The following is a 25,664-nucleotide window of genomic DNA, read 5'->3' as shown; positions in this document are numbered from 1 at the left end:
TGCCATACCGGCTCGGACGTCGCCCGGGTTAACAAGGTCCGCACTAGATATTGGAGTTCCTGGATATCTGGTGAAAAATGGGTTACAGGACTCAGGACTGTTGGCTGAGCAACCAGGGCCAGCAGCTGCAGAACTACTGGAAGAAAAGGTGTTTACCCGTCGCAGATACACAGTGATGGAAAACAAAGAAATAATGATCTGTTACTACAGATCAAGTCCAACAAGACGAGGATATCTAAAACGAATGCACGAATTCTGGAAAGAACAACATCCAGAATCAGAAATAACAGAACAGAGACTAGCAGATCAACGCCGATTTATAACACGAAATAAAGTATTCACAGAAACAGAATTGGACGAACTGCAAAGGTTTACCCAGGGCAAAGAAATCAAAGCCTTACAAGAAGTAATTCAGAATGTAGAGGCAAACCAGGGGGAGTTGGCAGTGAAAGAATCCAGTAGAGATATACAACTGTTCTCATTTGGAAACCAGGCACCTCTTCCTCAGGAAGAACAAAACCCTCTAACTAAAGAAATAAAAGAATTGAAACAAAGAATAACTGAGCATCTAGAACAGCACAAAAACAACAGAATAAGGCTGCCTGCATTGAAGCTTGTTCCAAAGAAACAGCTAGCACAAGCATTAAAAGATGCAAATACTGCAATAGCAAGTATAAGCACCAATTCACTGCAAGAAACAAACCAACTAATGTACAGCACAGCTGCAGTTATAACTGAATACCTGGGATGCAAAATCAACAAAGAAGAAAAACAAACAAACAGTGCACCAGAAAAATGGAAGGTTAGACTAGAAAATAAGATCAGCAAGTTAAGATCACATGCAAGCAAGCTAGAACAGATGAAAGAAAAGAAGCTGAAGAACAAGAAGACCAAAGAATACCTAATCAAGAAATACCACTTAGAAACAAGGAAGATCAAGGAAGCACTGGAAATAATAAAGCAACAAATAACAGCTATAGCCAGGAAAATCAGTAGATATGAAGCTCGAATTGCAAACTATAGGCAGAACCTCCAATTTCAATCCAATCAGAAACGTTTCTACCAATCCATCAATGGAGAAACTGCAAGGAATCAGTCAGTACCTGACAAGGAAGAAACAGTGCAGTTCTGGAAGCAGATATGGGATAACCCAAAGAAATACAACAAGGATGCGGCTTGGTTAAAAGAGGTGGATGCAAATAAAACAGAAGTTGAAATGAAAGAACTAGTAATAACAACAAAAATGGTAGAAAAAAGAGCAAAGAAAATCAAAAATTGGTCAGCACCAGGTGAAGATGAACTGCATGGGTTTTGGTTGAAACATCTAACTGTTATACACCCACTCATTGCCAAGCAATTCAACAATATACTACAAGGAGGAGAAATTGAAAAGTGGCTAACAACTGGGAAAACCTACCTAATAATGAAAAATCCAGCAAAAGGGGCAACACCAGGTAACTACAGGCCAATTACCTGCTTACCAACAACATTCAAATTACTAACTGGTGTGGTAGCTGATGCAGTACAACAGCATCTAGTTGAAAACAATCTCTTTCCACCTGAGCAGAAAGGAAACCGCCCCAATAGCAGAGGAACAAAAGATCAACTCCTAATAGACAAAATGATCTTGGAAAACTGCAAGAGAAGGAAGACCAACCTGAATGTGGCATGGATTGACTACAAAAAGGCATTTGACTCTCTGCCACATGATTGGATAATCAAGTGCCTAGAAATAACAGGAGTAAGTAGAAACATCAGAAAATTTGTGCAAAAATCGATGGCACAATGGAAGACACAGTTGCAGATCAATGGTGAAAAGCTGGGAGAGGTTAATATCAAGAGAGGAATATTTCAAGGAGATTCATTATCACCATTACTATTTGTTATTGCACTGTTTCCTCTGTCAACAATACTGAATAACTCAGGACATGGCTATCAAACATCAAAAACATCTGCCAGACTATCCCACCTCCTTTATATGGATGATCTGAAGCTGTATGGAAAAACATCATCTGAAATAGAATCGCTGCTCAACACTGTCCGTATATATAGCCAAGATATTGTAATGGAGTTTGGCTTGGACAAATGTGCCACACTTACTATCAAACAAGGAAAAATAGTGAAAACTGAAGGAATCAAGATGCCCCACGAAAATAACATTAAGAGTCTGGATGAGGAAGAGTACTACAAATACTTGGGTATCCTTCAAGCTGACAACATCAAGCACACTGAAGTCAAGAAAAAGATTAGAGGTGAATACATCAAGAGAGTGAAGAAGATCTTAAAATCCAAATTCAATGGAGGAAATACCATAAAGGCAATCAACACCTGGGCAATCCCAGTCATTAGGTACACAGCTGGAATAGTGGACTGGACTCAAGCAGAACTAAAAGCAATGGATAGGCAGACCAGAAAAATAATGACAATGAATCACGCCCTTCATCCACGCAGTGACATTGATAGACTTTATCTACCAAGGCAAATAGGTGGGCGTGGAATGCTACAAGTACATCAGATGGTTGAAGAAGAAAAAATGGCTTTGGAAGAATATCTGAAGAACAATGATGAAGATGCACTGAAATTAGTATATCAGGAAGGCTTACTGACTACTGGAGAGACCAAACTGGCCTACAAGAAAGACCAAATGAAGAACAGAATAGAGGCATGGGAAGACAAAGCACTACATGGCCAATACATGAAAAAAATAGCTGGGAAAGCAGATAATAACAAGACCTGGCAATGGCTAAGAGCAGGAAAATTGAAGAAAGAGACCGAGGGACTAATTCTGGCTGCACAAGACCAAGCCTTAAGGACAAATGCATACAAAGTCAAAATTGAGAAGACAGCAACAGACAGTAAGTGCCGCCTATGCAAAGAAGCTGAAGAAACAGTGGACCACTTGGTAAGCTGTTGCAAGAAGATTGCACAGACTGATTACAAGCAGCGGCATGACAAAGTAGCAACAATGGTGCATTGGAAGATCTGCAAAAAATATCATTTGCCTGTAAGCAAAAACTGGTGGGATCATAAAATAGAGAAAGTCATAGAAAATGATAAAATTAAACTGCTCTGGGACTTCAGAATTCAAACAGACAAGCACCTGCAACATAACACCCCAGACTTAACAATTGTCGATAAGAAAGACAAAAAAGTCTGGATAGTGGACGTGGCAGTGCCTGGAGATAGCAGAATAGAAGAGAAAGAACTGGAGAAGATAACAAAATACAAAGACCTACAAATAGAAATAGAAAGACTGTGGCAAAAGCAAGCAAGGGTAGTACCAATAGTCATAGGCTCCTTGGGCGCAATCCCAAAACAACTGGAGCACCACTTGAACACCATTGGCATTGACAAATTTGCTATTAGTCAATTGCAAAAGGCGGCCTTATTAGGAACTGCTTCCATCCTGCGACGATACCTGTAATACCATCAAACATCCACATCTGCCTATCCCAGATCCTGGGTAAGGACTCGATAGGTAGACAAAATGCCAAATCCAGTCTGAACATCTGGCTGACTGTGTGATGAATGATAATAATAATAATAATAATAATAATAATAATAATAATAATAATAATAATAATAATAATAATAAAGTTGGAAGGGACCTTGGAGGTCCTCAAGTCCAACCCCCTGCTCAGGCAGGAACCCTACACTATTTTTTTGTTTTTGGTGTCTTTGAGTCAGTGTTGAATCCTGGCAACTGCCTGGACTAATCTCTGCAATTTTCTTAGCATATTTCAGAATTTTTGCTTGCTTCCTAGAGGCAAGATAGAGTGATTGGCCAACATCACCCAGTTAGCAGGACTAGGATTCACAGTCTCCTGGTTCCTGTTGCTTTAACTGCTAGATCAAACTGGGTGTCTGTCCTGGAACAAGGATACTTTTGTTTTATTTCATTCAGGATGACAAATATTTTTAGAATTAATTTATATGCCTGATAACTTTCTGTCATTTTAACTATTTGATTATAAAAATTAAACTTAATAATTACAATAAAAACCAATAATAGAACGTATAACATTTATTAACAGCACTAATTGTAATGGAATGTATTATACTAAAGAATTAATAATATGTAGAAATGATCATGAAAGCTGTAATGAATCAAGGTATAATCTTATAAAAAACTCTCACCAAACAAATCCTATATTTTAGGGAAATAATGGTTCATGCAGTCAATTCTCTATAACAACTTAAGCAAACAGCAGAGTTGTGGGGCTGCTCTGGGCGACTTACAATAATAAAATGGAAAAGAAATGATGGTCCTAGTGCTAATATAGTTATACTGCTATAGTGTTAATAAGAGAACAAAGGATGAGTTTTGGGAAAAAAATAGTGCAACATTCAAAATGCAGGTGATCTGGAGTTAAAAATTATTTCATAAAATAATATAAATAGATGGATATTGGCTTCCTGCAAACAGAGGAAATGGACAGCATGCAAGCAATGTAAATAAGTCAAGAGAATACAGAAAAATTAACTAGGCCATTTGGAGACCAAGAATAAGAACAAACAATTGTTTGCGGAATATCTGCTTAGAAAAGAGCATGTTTGTTTTGAAAGACTAAATTTATTATTTATTATGAAAGACTGAGAATATAAGGAGGCTATGAGGATCTGAATGTATGACAGACCATTATTTAGTGATGACAGGTATACATCTTGTGAAAAAAATTGTGATAGAAAGAAAAAAGTAAGAAATGAAAAAATAATTACAAAAAGAAAAGAAGGTATGAGAAAGTAGATCAATCTTTCCAGAAAATGAATGCAAAGTAGGTATTTTGTGGAAGTGACTTGGAACAAGAGTGAAAAGAATTATGCTACAAATTGCTATAGAAGTGTTAACTTCTTAATCTTAACCTTCAGCTTTGATATACTCTAAATTAAATGTTTATAATGGATTTTACAGTAGGATGAGCCAGTCTCCAATATCAGAATCAATCTTTTCAAAATTCAATATTATCCTAAATGTCTACACCACTTATAAATAATCTTGAACTCTACATTATAGTGATGCTACAGAGCCAATGTGGTCCAGCGGTGTTGGACTAGGATCAAGAATTAAAATTTCAATCAAAATTGGTTCCAGGTGCAAAACAGTTTGATTCATTTGTCATGAACATTAACAACAAAGTGAGTTATACAAATTATTCAAAGTTTATTTGCAAGCTTAAATATTTGAGAATACAAGCAAACATACATCTTGAATATGTGTATAATAAAACTATTCTATTCTATTCTATTCTATTCTATTCTATTCTATTCTATTCTATTCTATTCTATTCTATTCTATTCTATTCTGTCAAATTATTTTTTTATAATTTTACCTGTAAAACATTTTTATGATTAACAAGTGTTGCTTTCATCAGTAGGAATACTTCAATTTTGGCTTAGATTAAGTGGAAAACCATTATACAAGACAAAAATGGCAACAGGATATTGGCTGAAAATTATTTTTAAACTTATTTTTATACTTTACAAGAAAATTATTTTTAATAATATAATGCTTGGAAAAAACAATAATTAAGATTTGTGTAACATTCATTTTATAGAAAAAAATCAGAGATTAACTAACTTGGAGATCAAAGAAGGAAAGCGAACATCATCAATGTTTACAGTGTTTGAGGTTTTTTTAGAAAACAAGCACATAAGACTATATAACAGAGGTGCATAAAATATGCAGGTAGTGATAAAATATCAGAATTGGAAGTGCTTAAAAAGAGCTAAATGTTGGAGACTTCAGAAAATATAAGGTAACATTTGTTCCATAAAGCATAGTTAGAACAATGGAATTCATAGCCATGAATTTGAATATTTTCATTTTATTTGTTTTCTTTCAATTTCAAAAATATATATAGTGCTAGTATACAAACAAATGAATAATCAACTCTGAGTTCTCATTCAAGGCACAAATGGTCAGGCTCAAGCTATCCTACATTAGTCATATTATGCTGCTGCTGCTGCTGCTGCTGCTGCTGCTGCTACTACTACTACTACTACTACTACTACTACTACTACTACTAGAGTTGGAAGGGACCTTGGAGGTCTTCTAGTCCAATCCCCTGCTCAAGCAGGAAAACTTATATCGTTTCAGACAAATGGTTGTCCAGTCTCTTCTTAAAAACTTCCAGTGTTCGAGCATTCACAACTTCTGGAGGCAGGTTGTTCCACTGATTAATTGTTCTAACTGTCAGGAAAGCTTTTTCCATGGACTGGAGAGTGTGTGGTTTTGTATGCTGCCTGCATTCCATGAATGGGGCTTTGTTTGTGCGGACTGGTTACTGGCATGCCGTGACCTGGTACTGGTCCACGGACCAGGGGTTGGGGGCCCCTATTCTAGGTTGCTTCTCTCTCTGATTAGTTTCCATCCATTGCTTCTTGTCCTGTCTTCTGGTGCTTTGGAGAATAGCTTGACTTCCTCTTCTTTGTGGCAACCTCTGAAGACCTAGGTCTCTGAGAAGGCTCTAATATTGGAAAAGATGGAAGGAAAGAGAAGACAATGACCCGCAGCAAGTTAGATAAACTGTTACAGTGCAATGAGTGCACTATTGTAAGACCTGAAGAACCAGCTTAGGGACAGATCATGGAGAACATATATATGATCATGAAGAATTGATAATGACTTGATGGGACATAATCACAATTTTGATAAGAAAAGTTCGCTAAAAACTTGCTTATCTTTTATAGAAACAATGAAACCCCACTGGTCCTTGTAAAATAATTATTTATTAGTTTTACTTATCATACATTTATTTTATTTTATTTTCAGAAACCTGTTCAAGCAAAGATACAGACTAGATTTTATCATCCCATTTATCCATTGAAATATTACCTCAGTATTTCTACTATTTAGCAATAATTTGGCTGATAGAGGAACCTGAACATTTTATGACGAATTCACTTTTTAATTGGGATTATGAATAGCTGCTAATTGTAATTGCTATATATTTTCTCCCTTGTCTTGAATTACCAGTGAAATAATATAATATTTTTACATGAGTATAAGTGAAATAATTTTGCATATTATCTTAAAATATATTTTTATTGGATTAACGAGTTGGTAAAATAAGGAAATGAGTTTTATTAAAAAATATTTTAATCATTATTACATCTTGATTATATAATGTGACCCACAAAACTGAATGCAGTCTCCCAGAAAAATCTGTTATCTGATTAGAGTATTTTTGGATTTTTCATGCCTCAAGATGGGATCTATTTTATATAAATACTAAGAATTTTACACTATAAATATAACTCGGTTTAGTCTTCCTCTTATTGGAAAAGTCATTCAAAAGCTTTGTCTATTTATGAATAACCATCTCATAAATGAAGGTTGGGAATGCATGGCAAAAATATATGCTCCCACTAGAGTCATCCGAGCCACAAAGGTCATACCAGTTGCCCAAATGAAACAAGCAGACTATCAGGCAGGAGCAATGCTAGAGGTAGATAATGATTTAGTGACAATGTGACACTCACAATGGTAAATCACAAAAGCATAAACATAGATAAGAAAAAGTAAATGATGATCTTAGTGTCAGATGAGCGGCGGCTGGGCTGAGAATCTTTCACAGTACTATTGGTTTGATTAAAGCCTTCAGAACACCTGGTTGTCATTGTTGCCATACAGAAAACTTTCAAAGACAGAATTACAGAAGGAACATGAAACACATGAAAACTCAATACAGTAAAGATGAAACAAATAGACTATACAGCGATATCACCAAATTGGAATGGAATTCAACATTTTTAGTCAGAACAATCTTACTTAGCTTCCAAATCCAAACAAGATAGCCAGTGGCTGCAAGACCTCTCTGAAGTAGCCATCTATCCAAATCAGAAAAGAATTCCAAGAAAACCACAAATGGGTGGATATGAAAGATGGGATTTATTTTTATTTATTTAATGTGTATCCCACCTTTACTTTTTACAAATAACCCAAGATGGCAAATATATCCAACCAGTGATGGCGAACCTTTTAGAGACCGAGTGCCCAAACTGCAACCCCAAGCCCACTTATTTATTGCCGGGTGCCAGGTGGGTGTGGCCCACTGGGTGGGCGTGGCTGTGGTGGTCATGGCAGACTGGGTGGGTGTGGCCAAGGTGGGCATGGTTACCATGATGTTGCTCGTGGGGAGGGACACCTGTCGGGGCCAGGCAGGGTTGGGGAAGATCCAGGAGGTCTCTGGCAGGTGGGTCCGTGGGCAGGAGGCTCATCCTGCGGGGTGAGGCAAAGCAGGGCAAGACGGGCCAGGGCGACTGCTGCCTGACACCGGCACACTCTGGGGCTCCGCAGCCCACTGCCAGCAGTTCAGAGAAGCCGCCTGAGCTTGATGGCCAGTCGACAGCTGAGGAGGCAATGCAGTGAGTTGTGCCCAGGAAAAGGAGAGCATGCGAGGCCAGGAGGGATGGGACAGGGGAAGGGAAACCAGCCGTGCTGGGATTTATCCGGCCATGTGGGGCCTCGGCAAGTTAGCGGGTGGCTGGTTGAAAAGGAACAGTTGCCATCTCTGGGGCATGGTGCGCGTGCCCACAAAGAGGGCTCTGAGTGCCTCCTCTGGCATGCGTACCATAGGTTTGCCACCACTGTATCCAACACACCTTCCTTCCCCTACTTCCTCACAACAACAATCCTGTGAGGTGAGTTGGGCTGAGAGAGTGATTGGCCTAAAGTCATTCTGCTGGCTTTTATGGCTAAGGTGGGACTTGAGCTCATTTTCTCCTGCTTTCTAGCTTAATGCCTTAACCATTAGACCAAACTGAATCTTCATTGCCTCCATAGAATATTCTTCTATGGAGTGAAACTATGTAGACAAACATCTAAAACATTCTTTGTTAATTTGGTAGTAGATTGATGCATCTGCACTATTTAATGTTTCTTTTCCCCCCTTTAAAAATAAACAAATTACAAATTAGTCCTATGTATTCAGCTAGTCTTATTCTTGGTATTTTTAGTACTTTGGAAACTCCTAATTGATTAATTAACTAATGAACTAAGCCCCAGAGATTAATTACTTTAGATGTCTTTAATTGACTGTTTGAAATTTATATGATTTGTGCAGTAAGATTGGCTATAAATTAGAGTTCTTTTTAAAATCATAACTGAAAATAGCAGAATTGTTATAATTACACAATCCTAATAGATTCCATCTGCCTTTCTATGTTCCCATATCACATTTTGTGGGGTCCCTATGAACTGTGGTCATAACTTGTATAATGTAGATGCTTTTGAAGTGTAGGAATTGCCCATGGGAGTAGAAGAGAAATCAGAAGAAAATTAAATGATTAATTAATGCAATCTAGCATCTTTTACCAAAGGCATTTCAGGGACATATTTAACTCTATTAATGATCATGATCATGAAATTCAAAAGCAGGTTCACAGTGTTTTGAAGATTATAAAGTACCATGTTGTCATTGCTAAGGGGAAATTATCTGAAAGTTCTCTGCTGAACTCCCATTGAATGTGGACTTAGAAATGAGGGATTGAGAATTTCTATTCTTTTAAAAAACATTTCCACAAGGGGAAGATGAATATTTGGAAGGAAAAATATGATTTGATCTAATTAAGGAGCATGCACTATGACCTTTAATTTCCTTCATTCATGTACAGAGAACTGTTAAAGTTCTGTCAGGATTTACTATGGGAGTATGTAAAGCAACTGAGAATTTTGAAGGACAACATATGAACAAGACCTCTGATATTAATAGTCTTATGTCTATTAGGGTAGTAGTGGAGAGAGTAATGGACTATAGAGTCTGTATTTGGTTTCATAATTATGGTTTCAGATTAAAATTAATTGTAAATTCTCTGATTTATTTATTTATTTATGAGACTTATATACCGCTTTAAGTGCAAGCACTCTCTAAGCGGTGTACACCAATAAGCAATGTATATATATATTTACATTGCCCCCAACAATCTTGGTCCTCATTTTACCTATCCAGGAAGGATGGAAGGCTGAGTCAACCTTGAGCCGGTGAGATTTGAACCGCTGACCTGCTGATTGTCTAAACTGTCTAAACTTGAGTCCTTGACTCTCATTTGGCTTAATAGAATTGATAAGGATGTTGTGGGAATACAATAGGCATTCAACAGGTGAAAATGTCTAAGTACAATGGTGCTTAAAAGTTTGTGAATCCTTTTGAATTTTCACTTCATGAATACCTTGCTTAAGGACATTTATTCAGCAGTCATTTGAAGTTAGGAAGGCATTAAATTAATGATATTTATGACTGGTCTTCAAAGTTACAACTGTTGCAGCAACCGAATGGTCACATGATCAAATTTTAGGCATTTGGCAATGTGCCTATATTTATGACCCCAGAGTGCACTTCAATTCCTCCCATTCACCTATCTCCCCGCTCTCCCCCAATCTCTGCACTTTCGGCTGCCCTGCACTCTGCTGCCCTTGCTGTGCTGCCCTCCACCTGCCAGGTAAGGGAAATCAAGGCAGAGATGAGCATGAAGTATGAGGTCCTCACTCAATGATGTGCAATCCTGGTGTAACAGTCATAACCAGGTCTACCACCACTTCATTGGCTAAAGTGGTACAGTCATAGTAGTCTAACACTGCTCACTTAGAAATAAAAAATTCTAGTTCCAATTAGGATAGTTAAGGGAGGACCACCTGAAATGAACTTTCAATAATTTCAGTCAGTTAATTTGTAACAGAGAATGTATAGTAAATATTTGCATGATCACAAAGTTAAGTCTCACAAATAACACATACAGACGACTTTAACAATTCTCTGATATTGTTACCTCCATTGCGCAGCAAATAGGCATCCAATTGCTGATAGGTTTAGCAGAAAGTAATTATAATTAATGCTTTGGACCTAAATTCTATGCACAGTTATGCACAGATAAGAACTGAACATAGAGTTATGTATGAATACATGAATATAATTATTTTGTGAAGTCTGAGGACTGCATTCCTTTTTTAAAACTGCATTTGTCTCCTTTTAGCAAGAATGTATCCCAGGTTTCTTTGACTGCATAATAAAGGAGGGAGGAAAGCATGACGAAAAAATAATCTGATCTTGAAATCTAGTTGAAACATGAAAGAGTTAATTAAATTTTATCAAGAGGCTTTTTCTCTGCATGTTTTTTCACACCTTTTTAAACCTTCCTCCTATTATATACATTCCACAAGGGAAATTAAATTAAAATTACATTTTATAATCTGTTTAATGACATCACAGCTCTATGTGGTTTTTAATGAGCTGGAAGAAATTATATGGCTTTAGTGAATAGTCATATAGATGACTTGGGAGTTATTCAGAGTGATCAAATGTTTTAAATTGATTCTTTCCTAAAGACATATGAAGGTTTGAGACATATGAAGGTTTATGGTGGTGGTGAATGCTCCAACGCTGGAAGTTTTTAAGAAGAGACTGGACAGCCATTTGTCTGAAATGGTATAGGGTTTCCTGCCTGACGGGTTTGGACTAGATGACTTCCAAGATCCCTTCCAAAATAATAATAATAATGATGATGATGATGATGATGATGATGATGTGAGATAATAAGGGCCCAGTCTAGCACAATACCAACAAAGAGGAAAAATAACAGCTCTCAAAAGAAACCAGCGTGGCTGCATAAAGAACTCTCTGATCAATTGAAAGATAAAAAGGACAAGTATAGAAAGTGGAAAGAGGGACACATAACTAAGTGAGAATATCAGCAAATAGCCCGAGCCTGCAAAGACGAAGTGAGGAAAGCCAAGGCTCAAAAGGAACTAAAGCTTGCAACCAAAGTCAAAAATAACAAAAAAAGCTTCTTTCAACATGTAAAGAACAAGAAAAAAGTGAAGGAAACGATTGCTCCATTAGTGGGTGAATGGCAAGAAGGTGACAAGCAACAGGGAAAAAGCAGAACTATTTAACTCCTTTTTTGCATCTGTCTTTACACAAAGGGAAAAAACAGACCAACCTGTCAAAAATAGTGCCATAAAAAAACAAAATAGAAATACAAGTTAAGATAGGCAAGAAAATGGTAAGTGAACACCTGTCCAGCCTAGATGAGTTCAAATCACCAGGACCAGATGGATTATACCTCACGGTACTTAAGGAACTGGCAGATGTGATCTCAGAATCACTGAACTATATTTTTCAAAGATCCTGGAGCACTGGGGAACTACCAGAGGACTGGAAAAGAGCTGATGTAGTTCCCATTTTCAAAAAAGGAAAAAAAAAAGGACCCAGGAAATTACAGACCTATCAGCCTGACCTCAATACCTGGGAAGATTCTGGAAAAGATAATCAAACAACGAATCAGCGAACACCTACAGACAAACAAAGTCATTATTAAAAGCCAACACAGGTTTGTCAAAAACAGATCACGCCAGACAAATCTTATTGCATTCTTTGACCAAGTGACAAAATTAGTGGACCAGAGGAATGGTGTGGATGCAATTTACTTAGACTTCAATAAGGCTTTTGACAAAGTAGACCACAACCTACTACCTGATGAGATAGAAAAATGCGGGTTAGACAGCATCACCACCAGATGGATACGTAGCTGGCTGACCGGCCGTACTCAGCATGTGGTCCTCAATGGAACCACATCTACAGGGAGGGAAGTGTGTAGTGGGGTGCCCCAGGGCTCTGTTCTAGGCCCAGTGCTCTTCAACATCTTCATCAACAATCTGGACGAGGGGATAGATGGGGAACTCATCAAATTTGCAGACAACTCCAAGCTGGCAGGAATAGCCAACACTCCAGAAGACAGGCTTAGGATACAGGAGGATCTGGACAGACTTGAACACTGGGTGCTATCTAACAAAATGAAATTCAATGGTGAAAAAAGTAAGGTTCTACATTTAGGCAAGAAAAAACAAATGCACAGGTATAGTATAGGGGGTACCTTGTTCAATAGTAGTTAACTGTGAGAGGGATCTCGGAGTCCCAGTGGACAATCACTTAAATATGAGCCAGCAGTGTGCTGCAGCTGCCAAAAAAGCCAACTCAGTGCTGGGCTGCATTAACAGAGGGATAGAATCAAGATCACGTGAAGTGTTAATACCACTTTACAATGCCTTGGTAAACACTTGGAATACTGCATCCAGTTTTGGTCACCACGCTGTAAAAAAGATGTTGAGACTGTAGAAAGAGTACAGAGAAGAGCAACAAAGATGATTAGGGGACTGAAGGCTAAAACATATAAGGAACGGTTGCTGGAATTGGGTATGTCTAGTTTAACGAAGAGAAGGACGAGGGGGGACATGATAGCTGTGTTCCAATATCTCAGGGGCTGCCACAAAGAAGGGGGAGTCAAGCTATTTTCCAAAGCGCCTGAAGGCAGGACAAGAAGCAACCTAGAACTAAGGAGAAACTTCCTGACAGTTAGAACAATTAACCAGTGGAACAACCTGCTTCCAGAAGCAGTGAATGCTCCAACACTGGAAGTTTTTAAGAAGAAACTGGACAGCCATTTGTCCAAAATGGTATAGGGTTTCCTGTCTGAGCAGGGGGTTGGACTAGATGACCTCCAAGGTCCCTTCCAACTTTATCATAATAATAATAATAATAATAACAACAACAACATAAATTTAAACATTACATATTTTTAAAGTTTTTTTTAAATGGAAAAATAATAATATCTATTTATTTATTTATTTTTTATATTTCTAAACTGCCCATCTCCCTCAGTGAGGGGTTCTGGGTAGTGTATACAAATTATGTATAAAATTAGCATTAAAATATTAAAATTAATATTTTAAAATTTAAATTATAAGATTGATATAAAATTTCAAAAAGATAAAAAAATCCAATATGGCAGTGGTTCTCAACCTGTGGGTCGGGACCCCATTTGGGGTCGAACGACCATTTCACGGGGGTCGCCAAACAACGCAGTCTGCCATTTTTTCCCCCTTTTCCTTAGCTGTGCTACTCCCTTTTATTTTATTGTCTTTTGAAAGCCAATAGAATAGACTCTCTTGAATAGAGTCTAATTCTATTGGCTTTCAAAAGCCAATAGGAATTGTCCAGGCTGTCTCTGCCCTGCTGAGCCCGCCAAAAGTCCCATTCTGCAAACGGTGCTGCACCAGTTGAGTAGTCCTCAACTTACGACCGGTTGAGTAGTCCTTACGACTGGTTGGGGGTCGCGGCATTAAAAAGGTTGAGAACCACTGTTATAACTGATCCAGAAGGTGATGCTGATGTCTATGACACCATCTCACAGTCACTGACTTATTATTTGTTGCAAGAATCTCCTGTACTTTTCAGTATTTTTGGAAAAGAAATCTGGAGATTGGGGTTGAGGTATTATCAATATACAATTGACAATCACTTTTTCCTTTCACCTCCTCATTACAGAGTGTGGAATTCTTTGACACTCCAAAGAAAAAAGAGGTGATAGGGAAAGATACTACTCTAGTTTTACGGTTTTAATGTTAAATAAGATTTTACCCAAGTCAGATAAGGTGGACATGCTCCTAATCCCTTCCCCTAAATATTGCCATCTGATGGGAACTAGGAAGCATGCCTTTTCTATGGCAGCCCCTGCTCCAAAAACCACTCTGTCCCCTGAAGCTCTATCTTCCTAGGCTTCCATTAGGGTTTGAAGACCTGGCTTTCCCCCCAGGCATTGGAATAAAATTAGATGATTGCACACTAGAGGTTTGACATGGTGCTAGGTTGTTTTGTCTTTAATGTTCTAATGCAGACATGTCAAACACAAGGCCTGGGGGCCGGATGCGGCCCGCGAAGCCATCCTGGAAACAGTGAGGAAACGGCCCCCACTGCCTTGGCCTTGGCCCAGGTGAGCCAGGTGCCAATGTACAATTTTGTGGTGGCCATCTTGGCACTTGCCCCGATGGACCATGCCTTGGCACTTGCCCTGGTCCCACCCCCTTCTGCCAGAAACCCACAGATTTGTCCCACTCCTGCCCAGGCCCCCATAGGCACTCTTGACGTGAATGATGTAGAACTGGCTACACCCACCCAGTAGGCCACACCCACTCCATCCACGCCCACCCAGTAGGCTGCACCCACTCTGGCAACACCCACCCGGCCTCTCCAGGGCAACCGCAATGCTGATGCGGCCCTCAGTGAAATTGAGTTTGACACCCGTGTTCTAATGTGTTTAGATGGGTCGTTATATAATTGTTTTAAATAAATAAATGTTCCCCTAAAATGATCAATGATTGGAAAATCTGGATATTTCCCTTTGAAAAGGCTCAGATAGTATCAGTACACAGCTTAAATTGGTACTTTTGGGAGGAGATAGATTTTAGTCCATCTTCTGGTGTCAGTGTGGATGGACTATATCATCTTCTATAAGGGACTGAGTTTTAAAGAAGATCTGAGATGTTCAGCTTGCATCAAGCTGCTTGCTTAATTATTAGACCATGTTGTACCAGCTACAATAATTGCAAATACATTTCCACACTCAGTTTAATTTATTGGTGTTTAAAATCTTAACTGGTTTGAGTTTAGCTTACTTAATCTGTATCAACCTGTATACCTTCTGAGATCATTGTTAGCAATTTTAATTTGCATACTCACCTGACTAAGCAATCGAACCATTATATATAAGGACTCAGCCCTCTTATGGAATGTTATTTCTGTTGATATCTTCCAGACACTTCACTGCAAAGCTTCAAGCAACTTCTAAATACATACATACATACTGTTTGGTCTTCTAATATTAGAACCCTGTGCTGCACATTACATGCAAATATTTTCACACCAGTAGGCAAATTGTATCTTTCAAGTGAATCTGATTATTATTTATGACCTTCCAAGGGGGCTTCTGACAAGCAAAGTCAATGGGAGAAGCCAGATTCACTTAATAACTATGTGATTCGCTTATTGACTAGCAAAAAAGTCATAAAATCAAGCGTAACTCACTTAACTGTATCACTTAGTGATGAATGTTCTGGTCTGAATTATGGTCATGTTAAGGATTATCTATATATTAATGTTCATCCATAATCTTTAGATGATCTATGCGGCAGAATATATCTAACACCTTTTGAAGACTACAAATATTGACTAAGTAATATACGTTTTTTCCTTAAATGTACATCCTCTATAAAAGCTGATAAGTAGAACTACAAATGAATATGTGAAATTGCTTGAATCAAGCTAGTGCTATCCAACTTAAATGAAAGCAAACTATTTATGATGTCTGGTTGGAAATTTCCACTTTTGGTGGAAATAGAAAAATACCAATTGATGAAAGGCATTGTGTATAATAGGAGTATTATACACTAGATAGTTGAAATTAACAGATAGTGTGATGGACAACTAATTCCAGCTATACAATAAGTAGCTACAGTATTTCTTTGCACATCACACTATATCTTATTTTGTTTATTTCATTTTTCCTTTTTTTGAAGCCCAATTACTGTGCAGTTTACAAATCATTGGTTATACTTTATATCATTTAAGTTTAGCTTATTATGACTTATCTCATAAATCTGATAAATCTCAGCTGAACAATAGCTCAAGAGACATGTGCAAACCCAGATTGTCTTAGCTGAAAAAACATGTAAAAAGTTACACAGAATGAAATATATAAATGAAAAATGAATTTATATAGAATAAAACAAATCTTGAGATTTAATTTAAGCTTTATGATTGTGTTGAAACTATAAGAACATTATTTCTGACTGCTCTTGCACATGTGCTACAGCTATCATCTTGTGACATTTTTGGGTTGAAGTAAGAATGGAGGAAAGTCTTTGGAAATATAGTCTGTTTATAAATATTTTAAGCATAGTTAGATTGCATACATTTACAATCAAGAAGATTACACATTGCAGATTGTTTGGTCAACTAATTATATAGTTACTGCATCCCTCAATTCTTCCAGTAGTTTTAGCAATTGCGTAGGTTCATTTGCAGCTAGGGAACTGCTGTGCACAATTTTGATGCTCTGTGTGCTCTAGTTGTAATTACTGTCACATGATATAAACAAAATAAATAAAATGCCACATAAATTGCCTTCTCAATTGCATGCATTTTGAGATGCCTGTACACTATTTTGAGAGTCTTAATGTTTGGATTTAGCTTAACTAGGATTGGTCTTTCAATGAAAACAGAAAGGTAAATTAACATTCAGCACCTGTTCATACTCTTTTTATTAAATCTTGAGGCATTGTTGGGTCCTTAGTCGTTTTTTATGCAGGAGATTACCACCTCATATATTCACAGCATTCTGTCCACTTGGAGATCACATGTCAAATGAAGTCCAGGTAATATGGTAAGATTTTGGCTCAGGCATCACCAAAGACTTTGCTCATGAAGAATAAGACTGATCAAGACAAGGCAAATCATTATCACTTCAGTCATACTTTTATCACAGAATTGGGCAGGAGAAGAAATATCTTGCCATCTGTGACTGGAGTGTTAATTTTGGATTTAATTATTTTAAACAATTATTTAAGAAATATATATGGCTGTTTATATTAACCAAGCTACTCAGGGTGGCTAACAAATCACCTGGATAAAATCACACAGTATACAAACTATCAATGAGAACTAGTTAGGTGTTTAGAGCTCAGTCTAGAAACCAAGAAGCCATGAGTTTTAGTCTCGCCTTAGGCACAAAACTAGCTGGATGATGTTGGGCCAGTCTGTGTCTCTTAGCCCAAAGGAATGTGGCAATAGCAAATCACTTTTGAAAATACTGCCTAGAAAGCTGCAGGACTTGTCACTCAGTCAGCAAGAAGTTAACATTAACAATTAGAAGGCGCAAAAAACAAGGAAACAAAACAAAAACAAAAATAACCTATAGCAAAAAATATTTTTTAAAAATAGGTTTCCTGCAAAACTGTCTCACAACATAAAACATAAATCACATACTGGGCTCCGCCAGAATCCTGGCCCAAGTGTCTTAGGAAAACTCAGGTCTTCAAAGCCTGATACTGATACTCTAGTAATAGTAGCTTTATTTCAAAAGCATACATACTAAGTATAGTCTAACAACAACAGTGCAAATCACAGTGTAAAGAAATTATTCAACCATTATCTAACCTAAGCAATATTATTCATTTAACCTCATATCCATTGGTATTAAAATATGATTTATGTAGTCAAAATCTCTGAAAAAATGCTGTATGTCTTTATATTTCTATTACTAGCAACATACAATATTTGATTCTATAACTTATTTAGAATTAGAATTATCTTATACTAGTTTATCATTTAGAAAAGGTATAAGAAAGAACATTCTCCAGCAGGATGGCTGTAGAATCCACCGGATGGGTTGTTGCAGCCTTCCTGCCCAATAGACTAGGTCAGAACTTTGGCCACACCCCTCCTTTGGGTGTGACTCCAGTTTTGACTTAGTCTCGAGCCCAATAGCATCTAAATTTTCAGGCTCCGTGACAGGTTTAGCACAGAAAACAAGACATCTCTCTGTTGGCTGAGATTGCTATTTTCTTAACTGGTCAGGTGTTAAAAAACGGACCGATCCTTTGTGGCTCGGAGCTCCGAGTCTCCGTCAAGTTTGCTATCCCCTGAGGACTCCTTTTGGCAGCGTGCTGAGAGCATTCAGCTGGCAGCCTCAGATCACGCAAAGGGGTCAAATTCGGTTTTTTGCTCCAACCTCGGAGCTTTGGCAAGCAGCTGACTCCGTATTCTCTCTCAGCTGAGGTGCACAGGCTCCGCGACGCCCGAAAAGGCCGACAGAACCGCGGATCAATTCTACAGCTCCACAAAGGAAACGCGAAGCTGTGGTTTGTCAGGGGAGCTCTTAGCTTCCCCTCCACACCCGCCCAATCCTTACCTGGGGCCTATTTCATAAAGTCTTCAGCTTGGGAAGACCGTTAGGGGAGTGGTCGCCATTTTAGCCTTGTGGCTTGCTCACTGTCAGTTGGCTGTTGGGGGGTGTGTCTTAGGCCTGGGCGCCATCTTGGGTGTGATCCCTGACAACCACCATTTTAGGTGGGTCAGCCATCCGAAGAAATTCAGTCCCTTGTTCATACTAATCTAACTTAGTTATATTCTGATATATATATTTAATAAGAAAAAAGAGAGAGAGAAAGAGAGAGAGAGAGAAAGAGATTACTACCCTGACATCTTGGGTCTGACTTTTCAGCCCATTTATTGTGGGGGCGATACAAATTTCTCAGCCCAATCACTGTTCCTTTTTTACAATTTTCTCCAGCAAAGGTGAGGGAGTGAGAGGAGTTTCTACCTTAATTCCCACTGCTCCACTAAAGTGGCATTTGTCACCGGCCTATCAGGTTTTTTCTCTCTTCTTAGTCAGAACCTGACTGTCTGGCCATTGTGTTAGTGCAGAGCGTGGATCACGATCCTTCAGTCTCTGCTTCTTGATCTGCGTGTTTGTTTTCCCCCACCCCCAGGTATTTCCTACTCGGGGTACCTGGCCACAATGGCAGACGGTGTCTCGCAATCAGCTACACAGGGTCCCAGAGAGGCCCCCCCACAACAACAAAAAAAGCGCAGATCTGCAGAATCTGAAGTGGGGGGGGAAGAAGAAGGCCAAAACCAAACATATCTCTCAGAGGGAACCCTCTAAAACAGCTGAGCGAGAGGCCTCGAGGAGATATTTGGCACTCGAAAAACAATTCTCTAGGGCCCAAAGAATCAGATCCAATGAGGCTGACATGGTTTCCCCTGCCCCATTGGAGGCCCCTATACCCGAATCTACTTTAACTACTTCTCAGGAAGTCCTCAGATCTTGGTCTCCTCTGGGGGAAACCGAGCAGATGGATTCCCCTCACTCCTCTTCACCAGCATCTTCACCAGATCATGGACCTAACACCAGATCCCAGGAGGACTTATGGTCTGCTCAATTTCAGACCTTTATGCAAAATGCATTCGCCTGATTTATGTCATCCAAAGGACAATTAGCCTTTCAACCTCCATCCCAGAATGAGAGGAACAGTGTTCCGGCCACAAATGTCTCTGACACCTCCTCTCAAATGGGAGAGGCAGAATCAATGGACCTGGACATGGCCGACATGCCCCTCTCAGAGGACGAAGAGGCTACTCCTGAGCAGACAGCAAATTCTGGTCTCTTTGACCCTTCCCTTCTTAAATCCCTTCTAATTAAAGCAATTTCCACTGTCAATCTAACATCTGTACAGGAAGAAAAACCTTCCACCAGTAAGGAGTCCAACCCCCTCTTTGCAAAGAGAGTAACTGAGGACAAGTACATTCCTTGTCCAGAGGTCTTTTGCACCTCTGTGGAGGAACAATGGTCATCCCTGGCAGCACCACCTACTCCTAACAGTGTGGAGAGGAAACTCTTTAATGTTGCCCCATCCTTTTCATCCTTATTGGATGTTCCCACGGTGGACAGTCCTCTGATTTCATCATTCTCCACATCTGCTATTCCAGGGGACATGGCAGAAGCCCTGAGAGCCGAAGACAAGAAGTTTGAACACTCCCTCCATTGCGTGCATCTGGCCTCAGCCTGGGCGGCCGAGGCAGCAACTTCCTCATCTTTCTTCGCCAGGGCTTGTATCATGTGGCTTCGCGAGCTACAAGCCAGCGTACCTCCAGATCAGGTCAGAACACACCAAACTTTGGCCAAGATACTAGCTGCCTCACAAAACATGGCTGACGCCTCATTACACGCAACTAAATACTCAGCAAGATCCATAGCAGCCACTGTAGCCTTGCGTAGGCTCCTATGGCTCAAACACTGGAAAACCGACCTAAAAGCCAAGTGGCATATATCAACATCCAAATACAATGGGTCACTCTTGTTCGGATCCATTTTGGATCCACATGTAAGCGAGGGCAAGGACAAGCGTAAAATCTTAGTCCACCCCTCAAAAAAGCTGGACAGGAGACCCCCACAGGAGTTTCGTAAACAGGGCTTTCGGCCCAGCAGTTCCTGGGAGTGCAGACTGCCCTTTCGAACAGGGCAATCCTGGGACTGGTCAAGAGGCTCGCGATCCTTCTATTCTAGGCAGGATCGTTCCCAGGATCGTCCAAACACTGGAGCCAGAGGCCAATTTCAATCTAAACGTTCCTTCAGGGGTGCGGGAGGCCGTCCTTACAGGCAATCCAAGTGACGCCAGGGAAGACTCTCCCATAAGGGGACGGTTAGGAAGTTTCAGCGAGGTCTGGGAACAGACCACCTCCGACGCTTGGGTTTTAGAAACAATCAGGTACGGTCTCACCTTAGAGTTCTACTCTTCCCCACCAAACTGCTTTATCAGCTGCCCTCTGTCCAGAAACACCTCCAAGGCAAAATTGGTAGCCTCCGCCATTTCGCACCTCATATCAATTCAAGCCATAGAACCAGTGCCAAAGGAACAGGAGGGAAAAGGGTTCTACTCCATCCTCTTTGTAGTCCCAAAGACCTCAGGAGGGTGGAGGGCGATACTGAACTCAAAGGGACTGAATTATTATGTAACCTACAGAAGGTTCAAGATGCAGTCCCTAAGTCTATATTAGCCAGTATCAGGAAGGGAGAACTCCTTTCCTCAATAGATCTCACGAAGGCGTACCTACATATTCCCATTCATCCCCAATATCGCAAATTCCTCAGATTTTGCTACGCTCACCGGCATTACCAATACAGAGCCCTGCCCTTCGGGCTATCTTCAGCTCCAAGGGTCTTTACAAAGATACTAGTTGTCATAGCGGCCCACCTCAGAATGATACCAGTGCGTGTACAATTTTACCTGGACGACATTCTAATTCAGTCCAGCTCTCTCAAAGCAGCACAATCAGACATTCAGACCACGATACTCACCCTTCAGAATCATGGATTTTCCGTGAACTTCAAAAAGAGCCACTTCACTCCCACAAGTAGACTTCAACACCTGGGAGCAATAATAGACTCATCCCTATGCAGGGTATATCTTTCCCAGGAGTGTCGAATCAGCATCAGGAAACTGGTCCATCAAGTTCGAAAGGACAGGAGGGTGTCTCTGGCTGTCGAAGCTCCTGGGGAAAATGATACCTTGCATGGGCATTGTTCCATGGGCAAGACTCCACTCCAGACACTTACAGTGGTTCCTTCTTCCTTATCAGAGAAGGAACCTCAGTGCCTCCAACAGAAAGGTCACAGTCCCACATCACACATTGCGATCCCTACATTGGTGGATATCACCAGCGATGGCCAAGGGAAGCATATTCAGGGAACCAACCCAGATCACTCTCACAACAGATGCGAGTCTGTTCGGTTGGGGAGCTCACCTGGGGACTTATCTAGCTCAGGATCAGTGGAGACGCTCGGATCTCGCTCACAACATCAATTGGCTCGAACTTCAGGCCATACACCTAGCCCTCCTTCGATTCTCCCATCTAGTAAAATGGAAACATGTTCTCGTCTTGACCGACAACGTGGCAGCAAAAGCCCACGTCAACAAAGAGGGAGGGACCCGATCCTGGTAACTGATGCAGGAAGCATCGGCTCTGGGTCTGTGGGCAGAGTCAAATTTGGGTTCCATCAGGGCGGAATACATTTCGGGGGAGGCAAATCTCCAGGCAGACTCACTGAGCAGAGCCAAAGTGGACCATGCAGAATGGCGCCTGGATCCGGCTCTGTTTGAGGAGATCTCACGAAGGTTCGGATGACCACACCTGGACCTATTTGCTACCCCGAAGAACACACAACTACCCAGGTTCTTCTCCAGATTCCTGACACCGGGAACGGAGAGAACGGACGCTCTTCAATGTCGGTGGCTGGTGCAACTCCTGTACGCCTTCCCACCACTCCCCTTGATTCCGGCAACCATACTCAAGTTGATCCTGGAAGGTGCAGAAGTAGTCTTGATTGCTCCACATTGGCCATGATGTCCGTGGTTTGCTGACCTTGTGGATCTCTCGATATCACCTCCGTGGAGGATTCCCTCGGATCGAGCGGTCCTCAGTCAGGGCAAACTCCTACATCCAGACCCTCAGTGGCTACAACTAGCCGCTTGGCACTTGAGTGGCAAAGTTTAGCCAGGCAGTCTTACTCACCCAGGGTGATATCGATCATCCAAGCATCAAGGCATCCTTCTACAAACAGGATCTACGATGCTACATGGAAAGGATTCTGCAAGTGGTGCTTTGTACACTGCTTAGAACCACTCTCGGTTACTATTCCTAACATCCTAGATTATTTGTTAGAGGGGCTGAATAAGGGCTTATCATCCAGCACCATTCGCAGACAATTAGCGGCCCTCTCATCGGTTCTTTCCTGCGACAATTCAAGTCCCTTGTCACAACATCTGGCAATTAGTGCCTTTCTAGAGGGGCAGTCAATACCAGACCACCTGTAGTACATCGCTATCCTTCTTGGGATTTATCCAAGGTACTACAGGCCTTGACATCACCTCCATTTGAACCTCTCAGTTCATGTTCTCTCCACTACTTGTCCTTAAAAGTAACCTTTCTTGTGGCTATTACCTCAGCTAGAAGGATCTCAGAATTAGCCATGCTCTCAGTCAGGGAAGATCTGTGCACTTTCTTCGAGGACAGAGTGGTCCTTAGACCGGACCCCGCGTTAATTCCAAAGGTTAACACCATTTTTCACAGATCTCAGGAACTAATTCTATCTAATTTCTGTCCCAATCCCACACACAGGTTGGGACGTCAGTGGCACAAGCTAGATGTACGCAGGGCTCTGCGTTACTATGTAAAACGTACTTCATCCTTCCATAAGTCGGAAGCCCTATTCATTTCCTTTCAACCTTCAACTATGGGGAAGAAAGTTTCCTCTTCAACTATAGGTAGGTGGATTAGAGCTTGTATAGCTCAAGCCTATTCCTCTCAGTCAATTCCCGTTCCCTCACACATTACGGCTCACTCAACATGCAGTGCCGCTGCATCGGCCGCGTAGTCCACACAGGCCTCGGTAGAGGAAATTTGTAGAGCCGCAACTTGGTCTTCTCCTTTGGTTTTTGTTAGACATTACTGTGTAGATTCCTTCGCGGCGGCTGATGCTGCCTTTGGCAGATGTGTACTCCAACAGGTTGTCTCTGCTCAGGATCCAGTAGCCTAGACTCTCCCTCCCAGGGGGACATGAGGGCTTTGGTATGTCCCATCTGGTGGATTCTACAGCCTTCCTGCTGGAGAAGGGGCGTTGTCTTACCTGAACGCCTTTTCTCAGCAGGATGATGTAGAATCCACACACACCCATGCAGATAGTCTAGGCAGGTGACTAACAAGGAGCCCCTACGTGGAATTCATCAGATCAGCTCTTGTCTCAGTCAAAACTGGAGTCATACCCAAAGGAGGGGTGTGGCCAAAGTTCTGACCTAGTCTATCGGGCAGGAAGGCTGTAACAACCCATCCGGTGAATTCTACATCATCCTGCTGAGAAAAGGCATTCAGGTGAGACAATGCCCCTTTCATGACTCCAGATCAGAAAATTTTTCCCCTCAGCAGGATGGCTGTAGAATCCACCGGATGGGTTTCATGACAGCCTTCCCGCCCGACAGATTAGGTCAAAACTTTGGCCACACCCCTCCTTTGGGCGTGACTCCAGTTTTGACTTAGTCTCGAGCCCGTTAACAGCAAATATTTTAGCTCCTTAGACAGTCAAAATTTTGAGGCAAATTATTCTCTCTCTGACAATCTCCACCTGGTAGCAGAGGTTATACAGGAAGACGTTTCCTCTCTGTAGCTCGGAGCTCCGAGCCTTCCGTCAGATCCTCGAGCCCTGGGGGATTCCAATCAACGTGGTGAGCATATCGCATAGCGAGCCGGCCCTCAATTATTGCCAGATCTCGGAGCCGTTGCAGAGCAGCAGCGGAGCTCCTTTCCCCCCAGCTGTGAAGCGCAAGATTCAGCAGCTCTGGAACGACCGGCTGATCCGCGGATCGCCTGTCTGAGAGATATGGAGGCTTTTTTCTTTAAAGTAGAAGCTGCTTCCTTGGTCACCTCAGCTGAGACACAAAGAACTGCTGATTATCCAAATAAGGAGCCAAACAGACTGCGGTAGTTGAAAGGGAGCTCCCCTTACGGATTCCCTCCTTCAGTTTCTTACTGATTATCTCAGCTTGCAAACTCGCAGTTAAGACTGCAAATCGCCATTTTGAGCCTCGTGTCATTTAGAACCTGGCAGTTGGCAGTTAAGGGGCGTGGTCTCCCTTCTCAGCGCCATTTTGGGTGTACTTTCTGTTGTTCAACATTTCAGGTGGATCAACCACCCGGAGGTGAAGTTGGGTAGTTTATCTTTTTCTTCTGTTTAACCTGCAGTTCAATAGCATGATCAAGATATAAAATATTTCTTCACAATATTTATTATTTATTTTGCATCTTGGCAGTTATATTTGTTCCTTTTCCATCAAAGCTTGTGGAAATCAGCTTTTCTGATACAAATGTAAGTCTTTTCAAGATTTGCTTTGACTTTGTAAAGGACTGGGACACATTGATTTCTATATGTTCTGTATATGATACCTAAGATGGGAGAAAGCTTGTTTTCTTTGTTGTTGTGTTGTTCTTTTATGCCTTTAGAGACTTTTTCAATGATTCCTCTGTACATTTAGGATTTTTTCAGCTTAGTATTCAGCACTTAAATTTGGTAGATTTCCATGCTACTCTTAGCTCTAACATTCCATCATATGTTTTCCTCAGCAGCATTGCTAGTTTTATTGTCAATAATAAAGAAATTGTGTTATGATTGTTAATGGCAGTTTGCAGTCTTAAATTTTACAAAATTCCTGATAATTATTTTCCTTTGGCTAGAATGTGTATTTTTGTAAAATTTTTCTTTGTTTTGCTCTTTGTAATTTA

At 40.6% G+C, this 25,664-nt stretch overlaps 1 protein-coding gene across 1 annotated transcript in view; it reads left to right on the top strand.

Moving 5' to 3' along the window:
* The window catches only part of MSRA (methionine sulfoxide reductase A), a 220,573-nt gene that overhangs the window by 11,595 nt on the left and 183,314 nt on the right, over positions 1–25,664 (top strand). The gene's annotated exons all lie outside the window — the stretch shown is intronic.

This window comes from Crotalus tigris, unplaced genomic scaffold, assembly GCF_016545835.1.
Source record: "Crotalus tigris isolate CLP2741 ecotype Arizona unplaced genomic scaffold, ASM1654583v1 scf7180000024277.1505481, whole genome shotgun sequence".
NCBI classification, from domain to species: domain Eukaryota; kingdom Metazoa; phylum Chordata; class Lepidosauria; order Squamata; family Viperidae; genus Crotalus; species Crotalus tigris.
The sequence above is the reverse complement of the archived record's forward strand: the minus strand, read 5'-3'. Positions and strand labels throughout refer to the sequence as shown.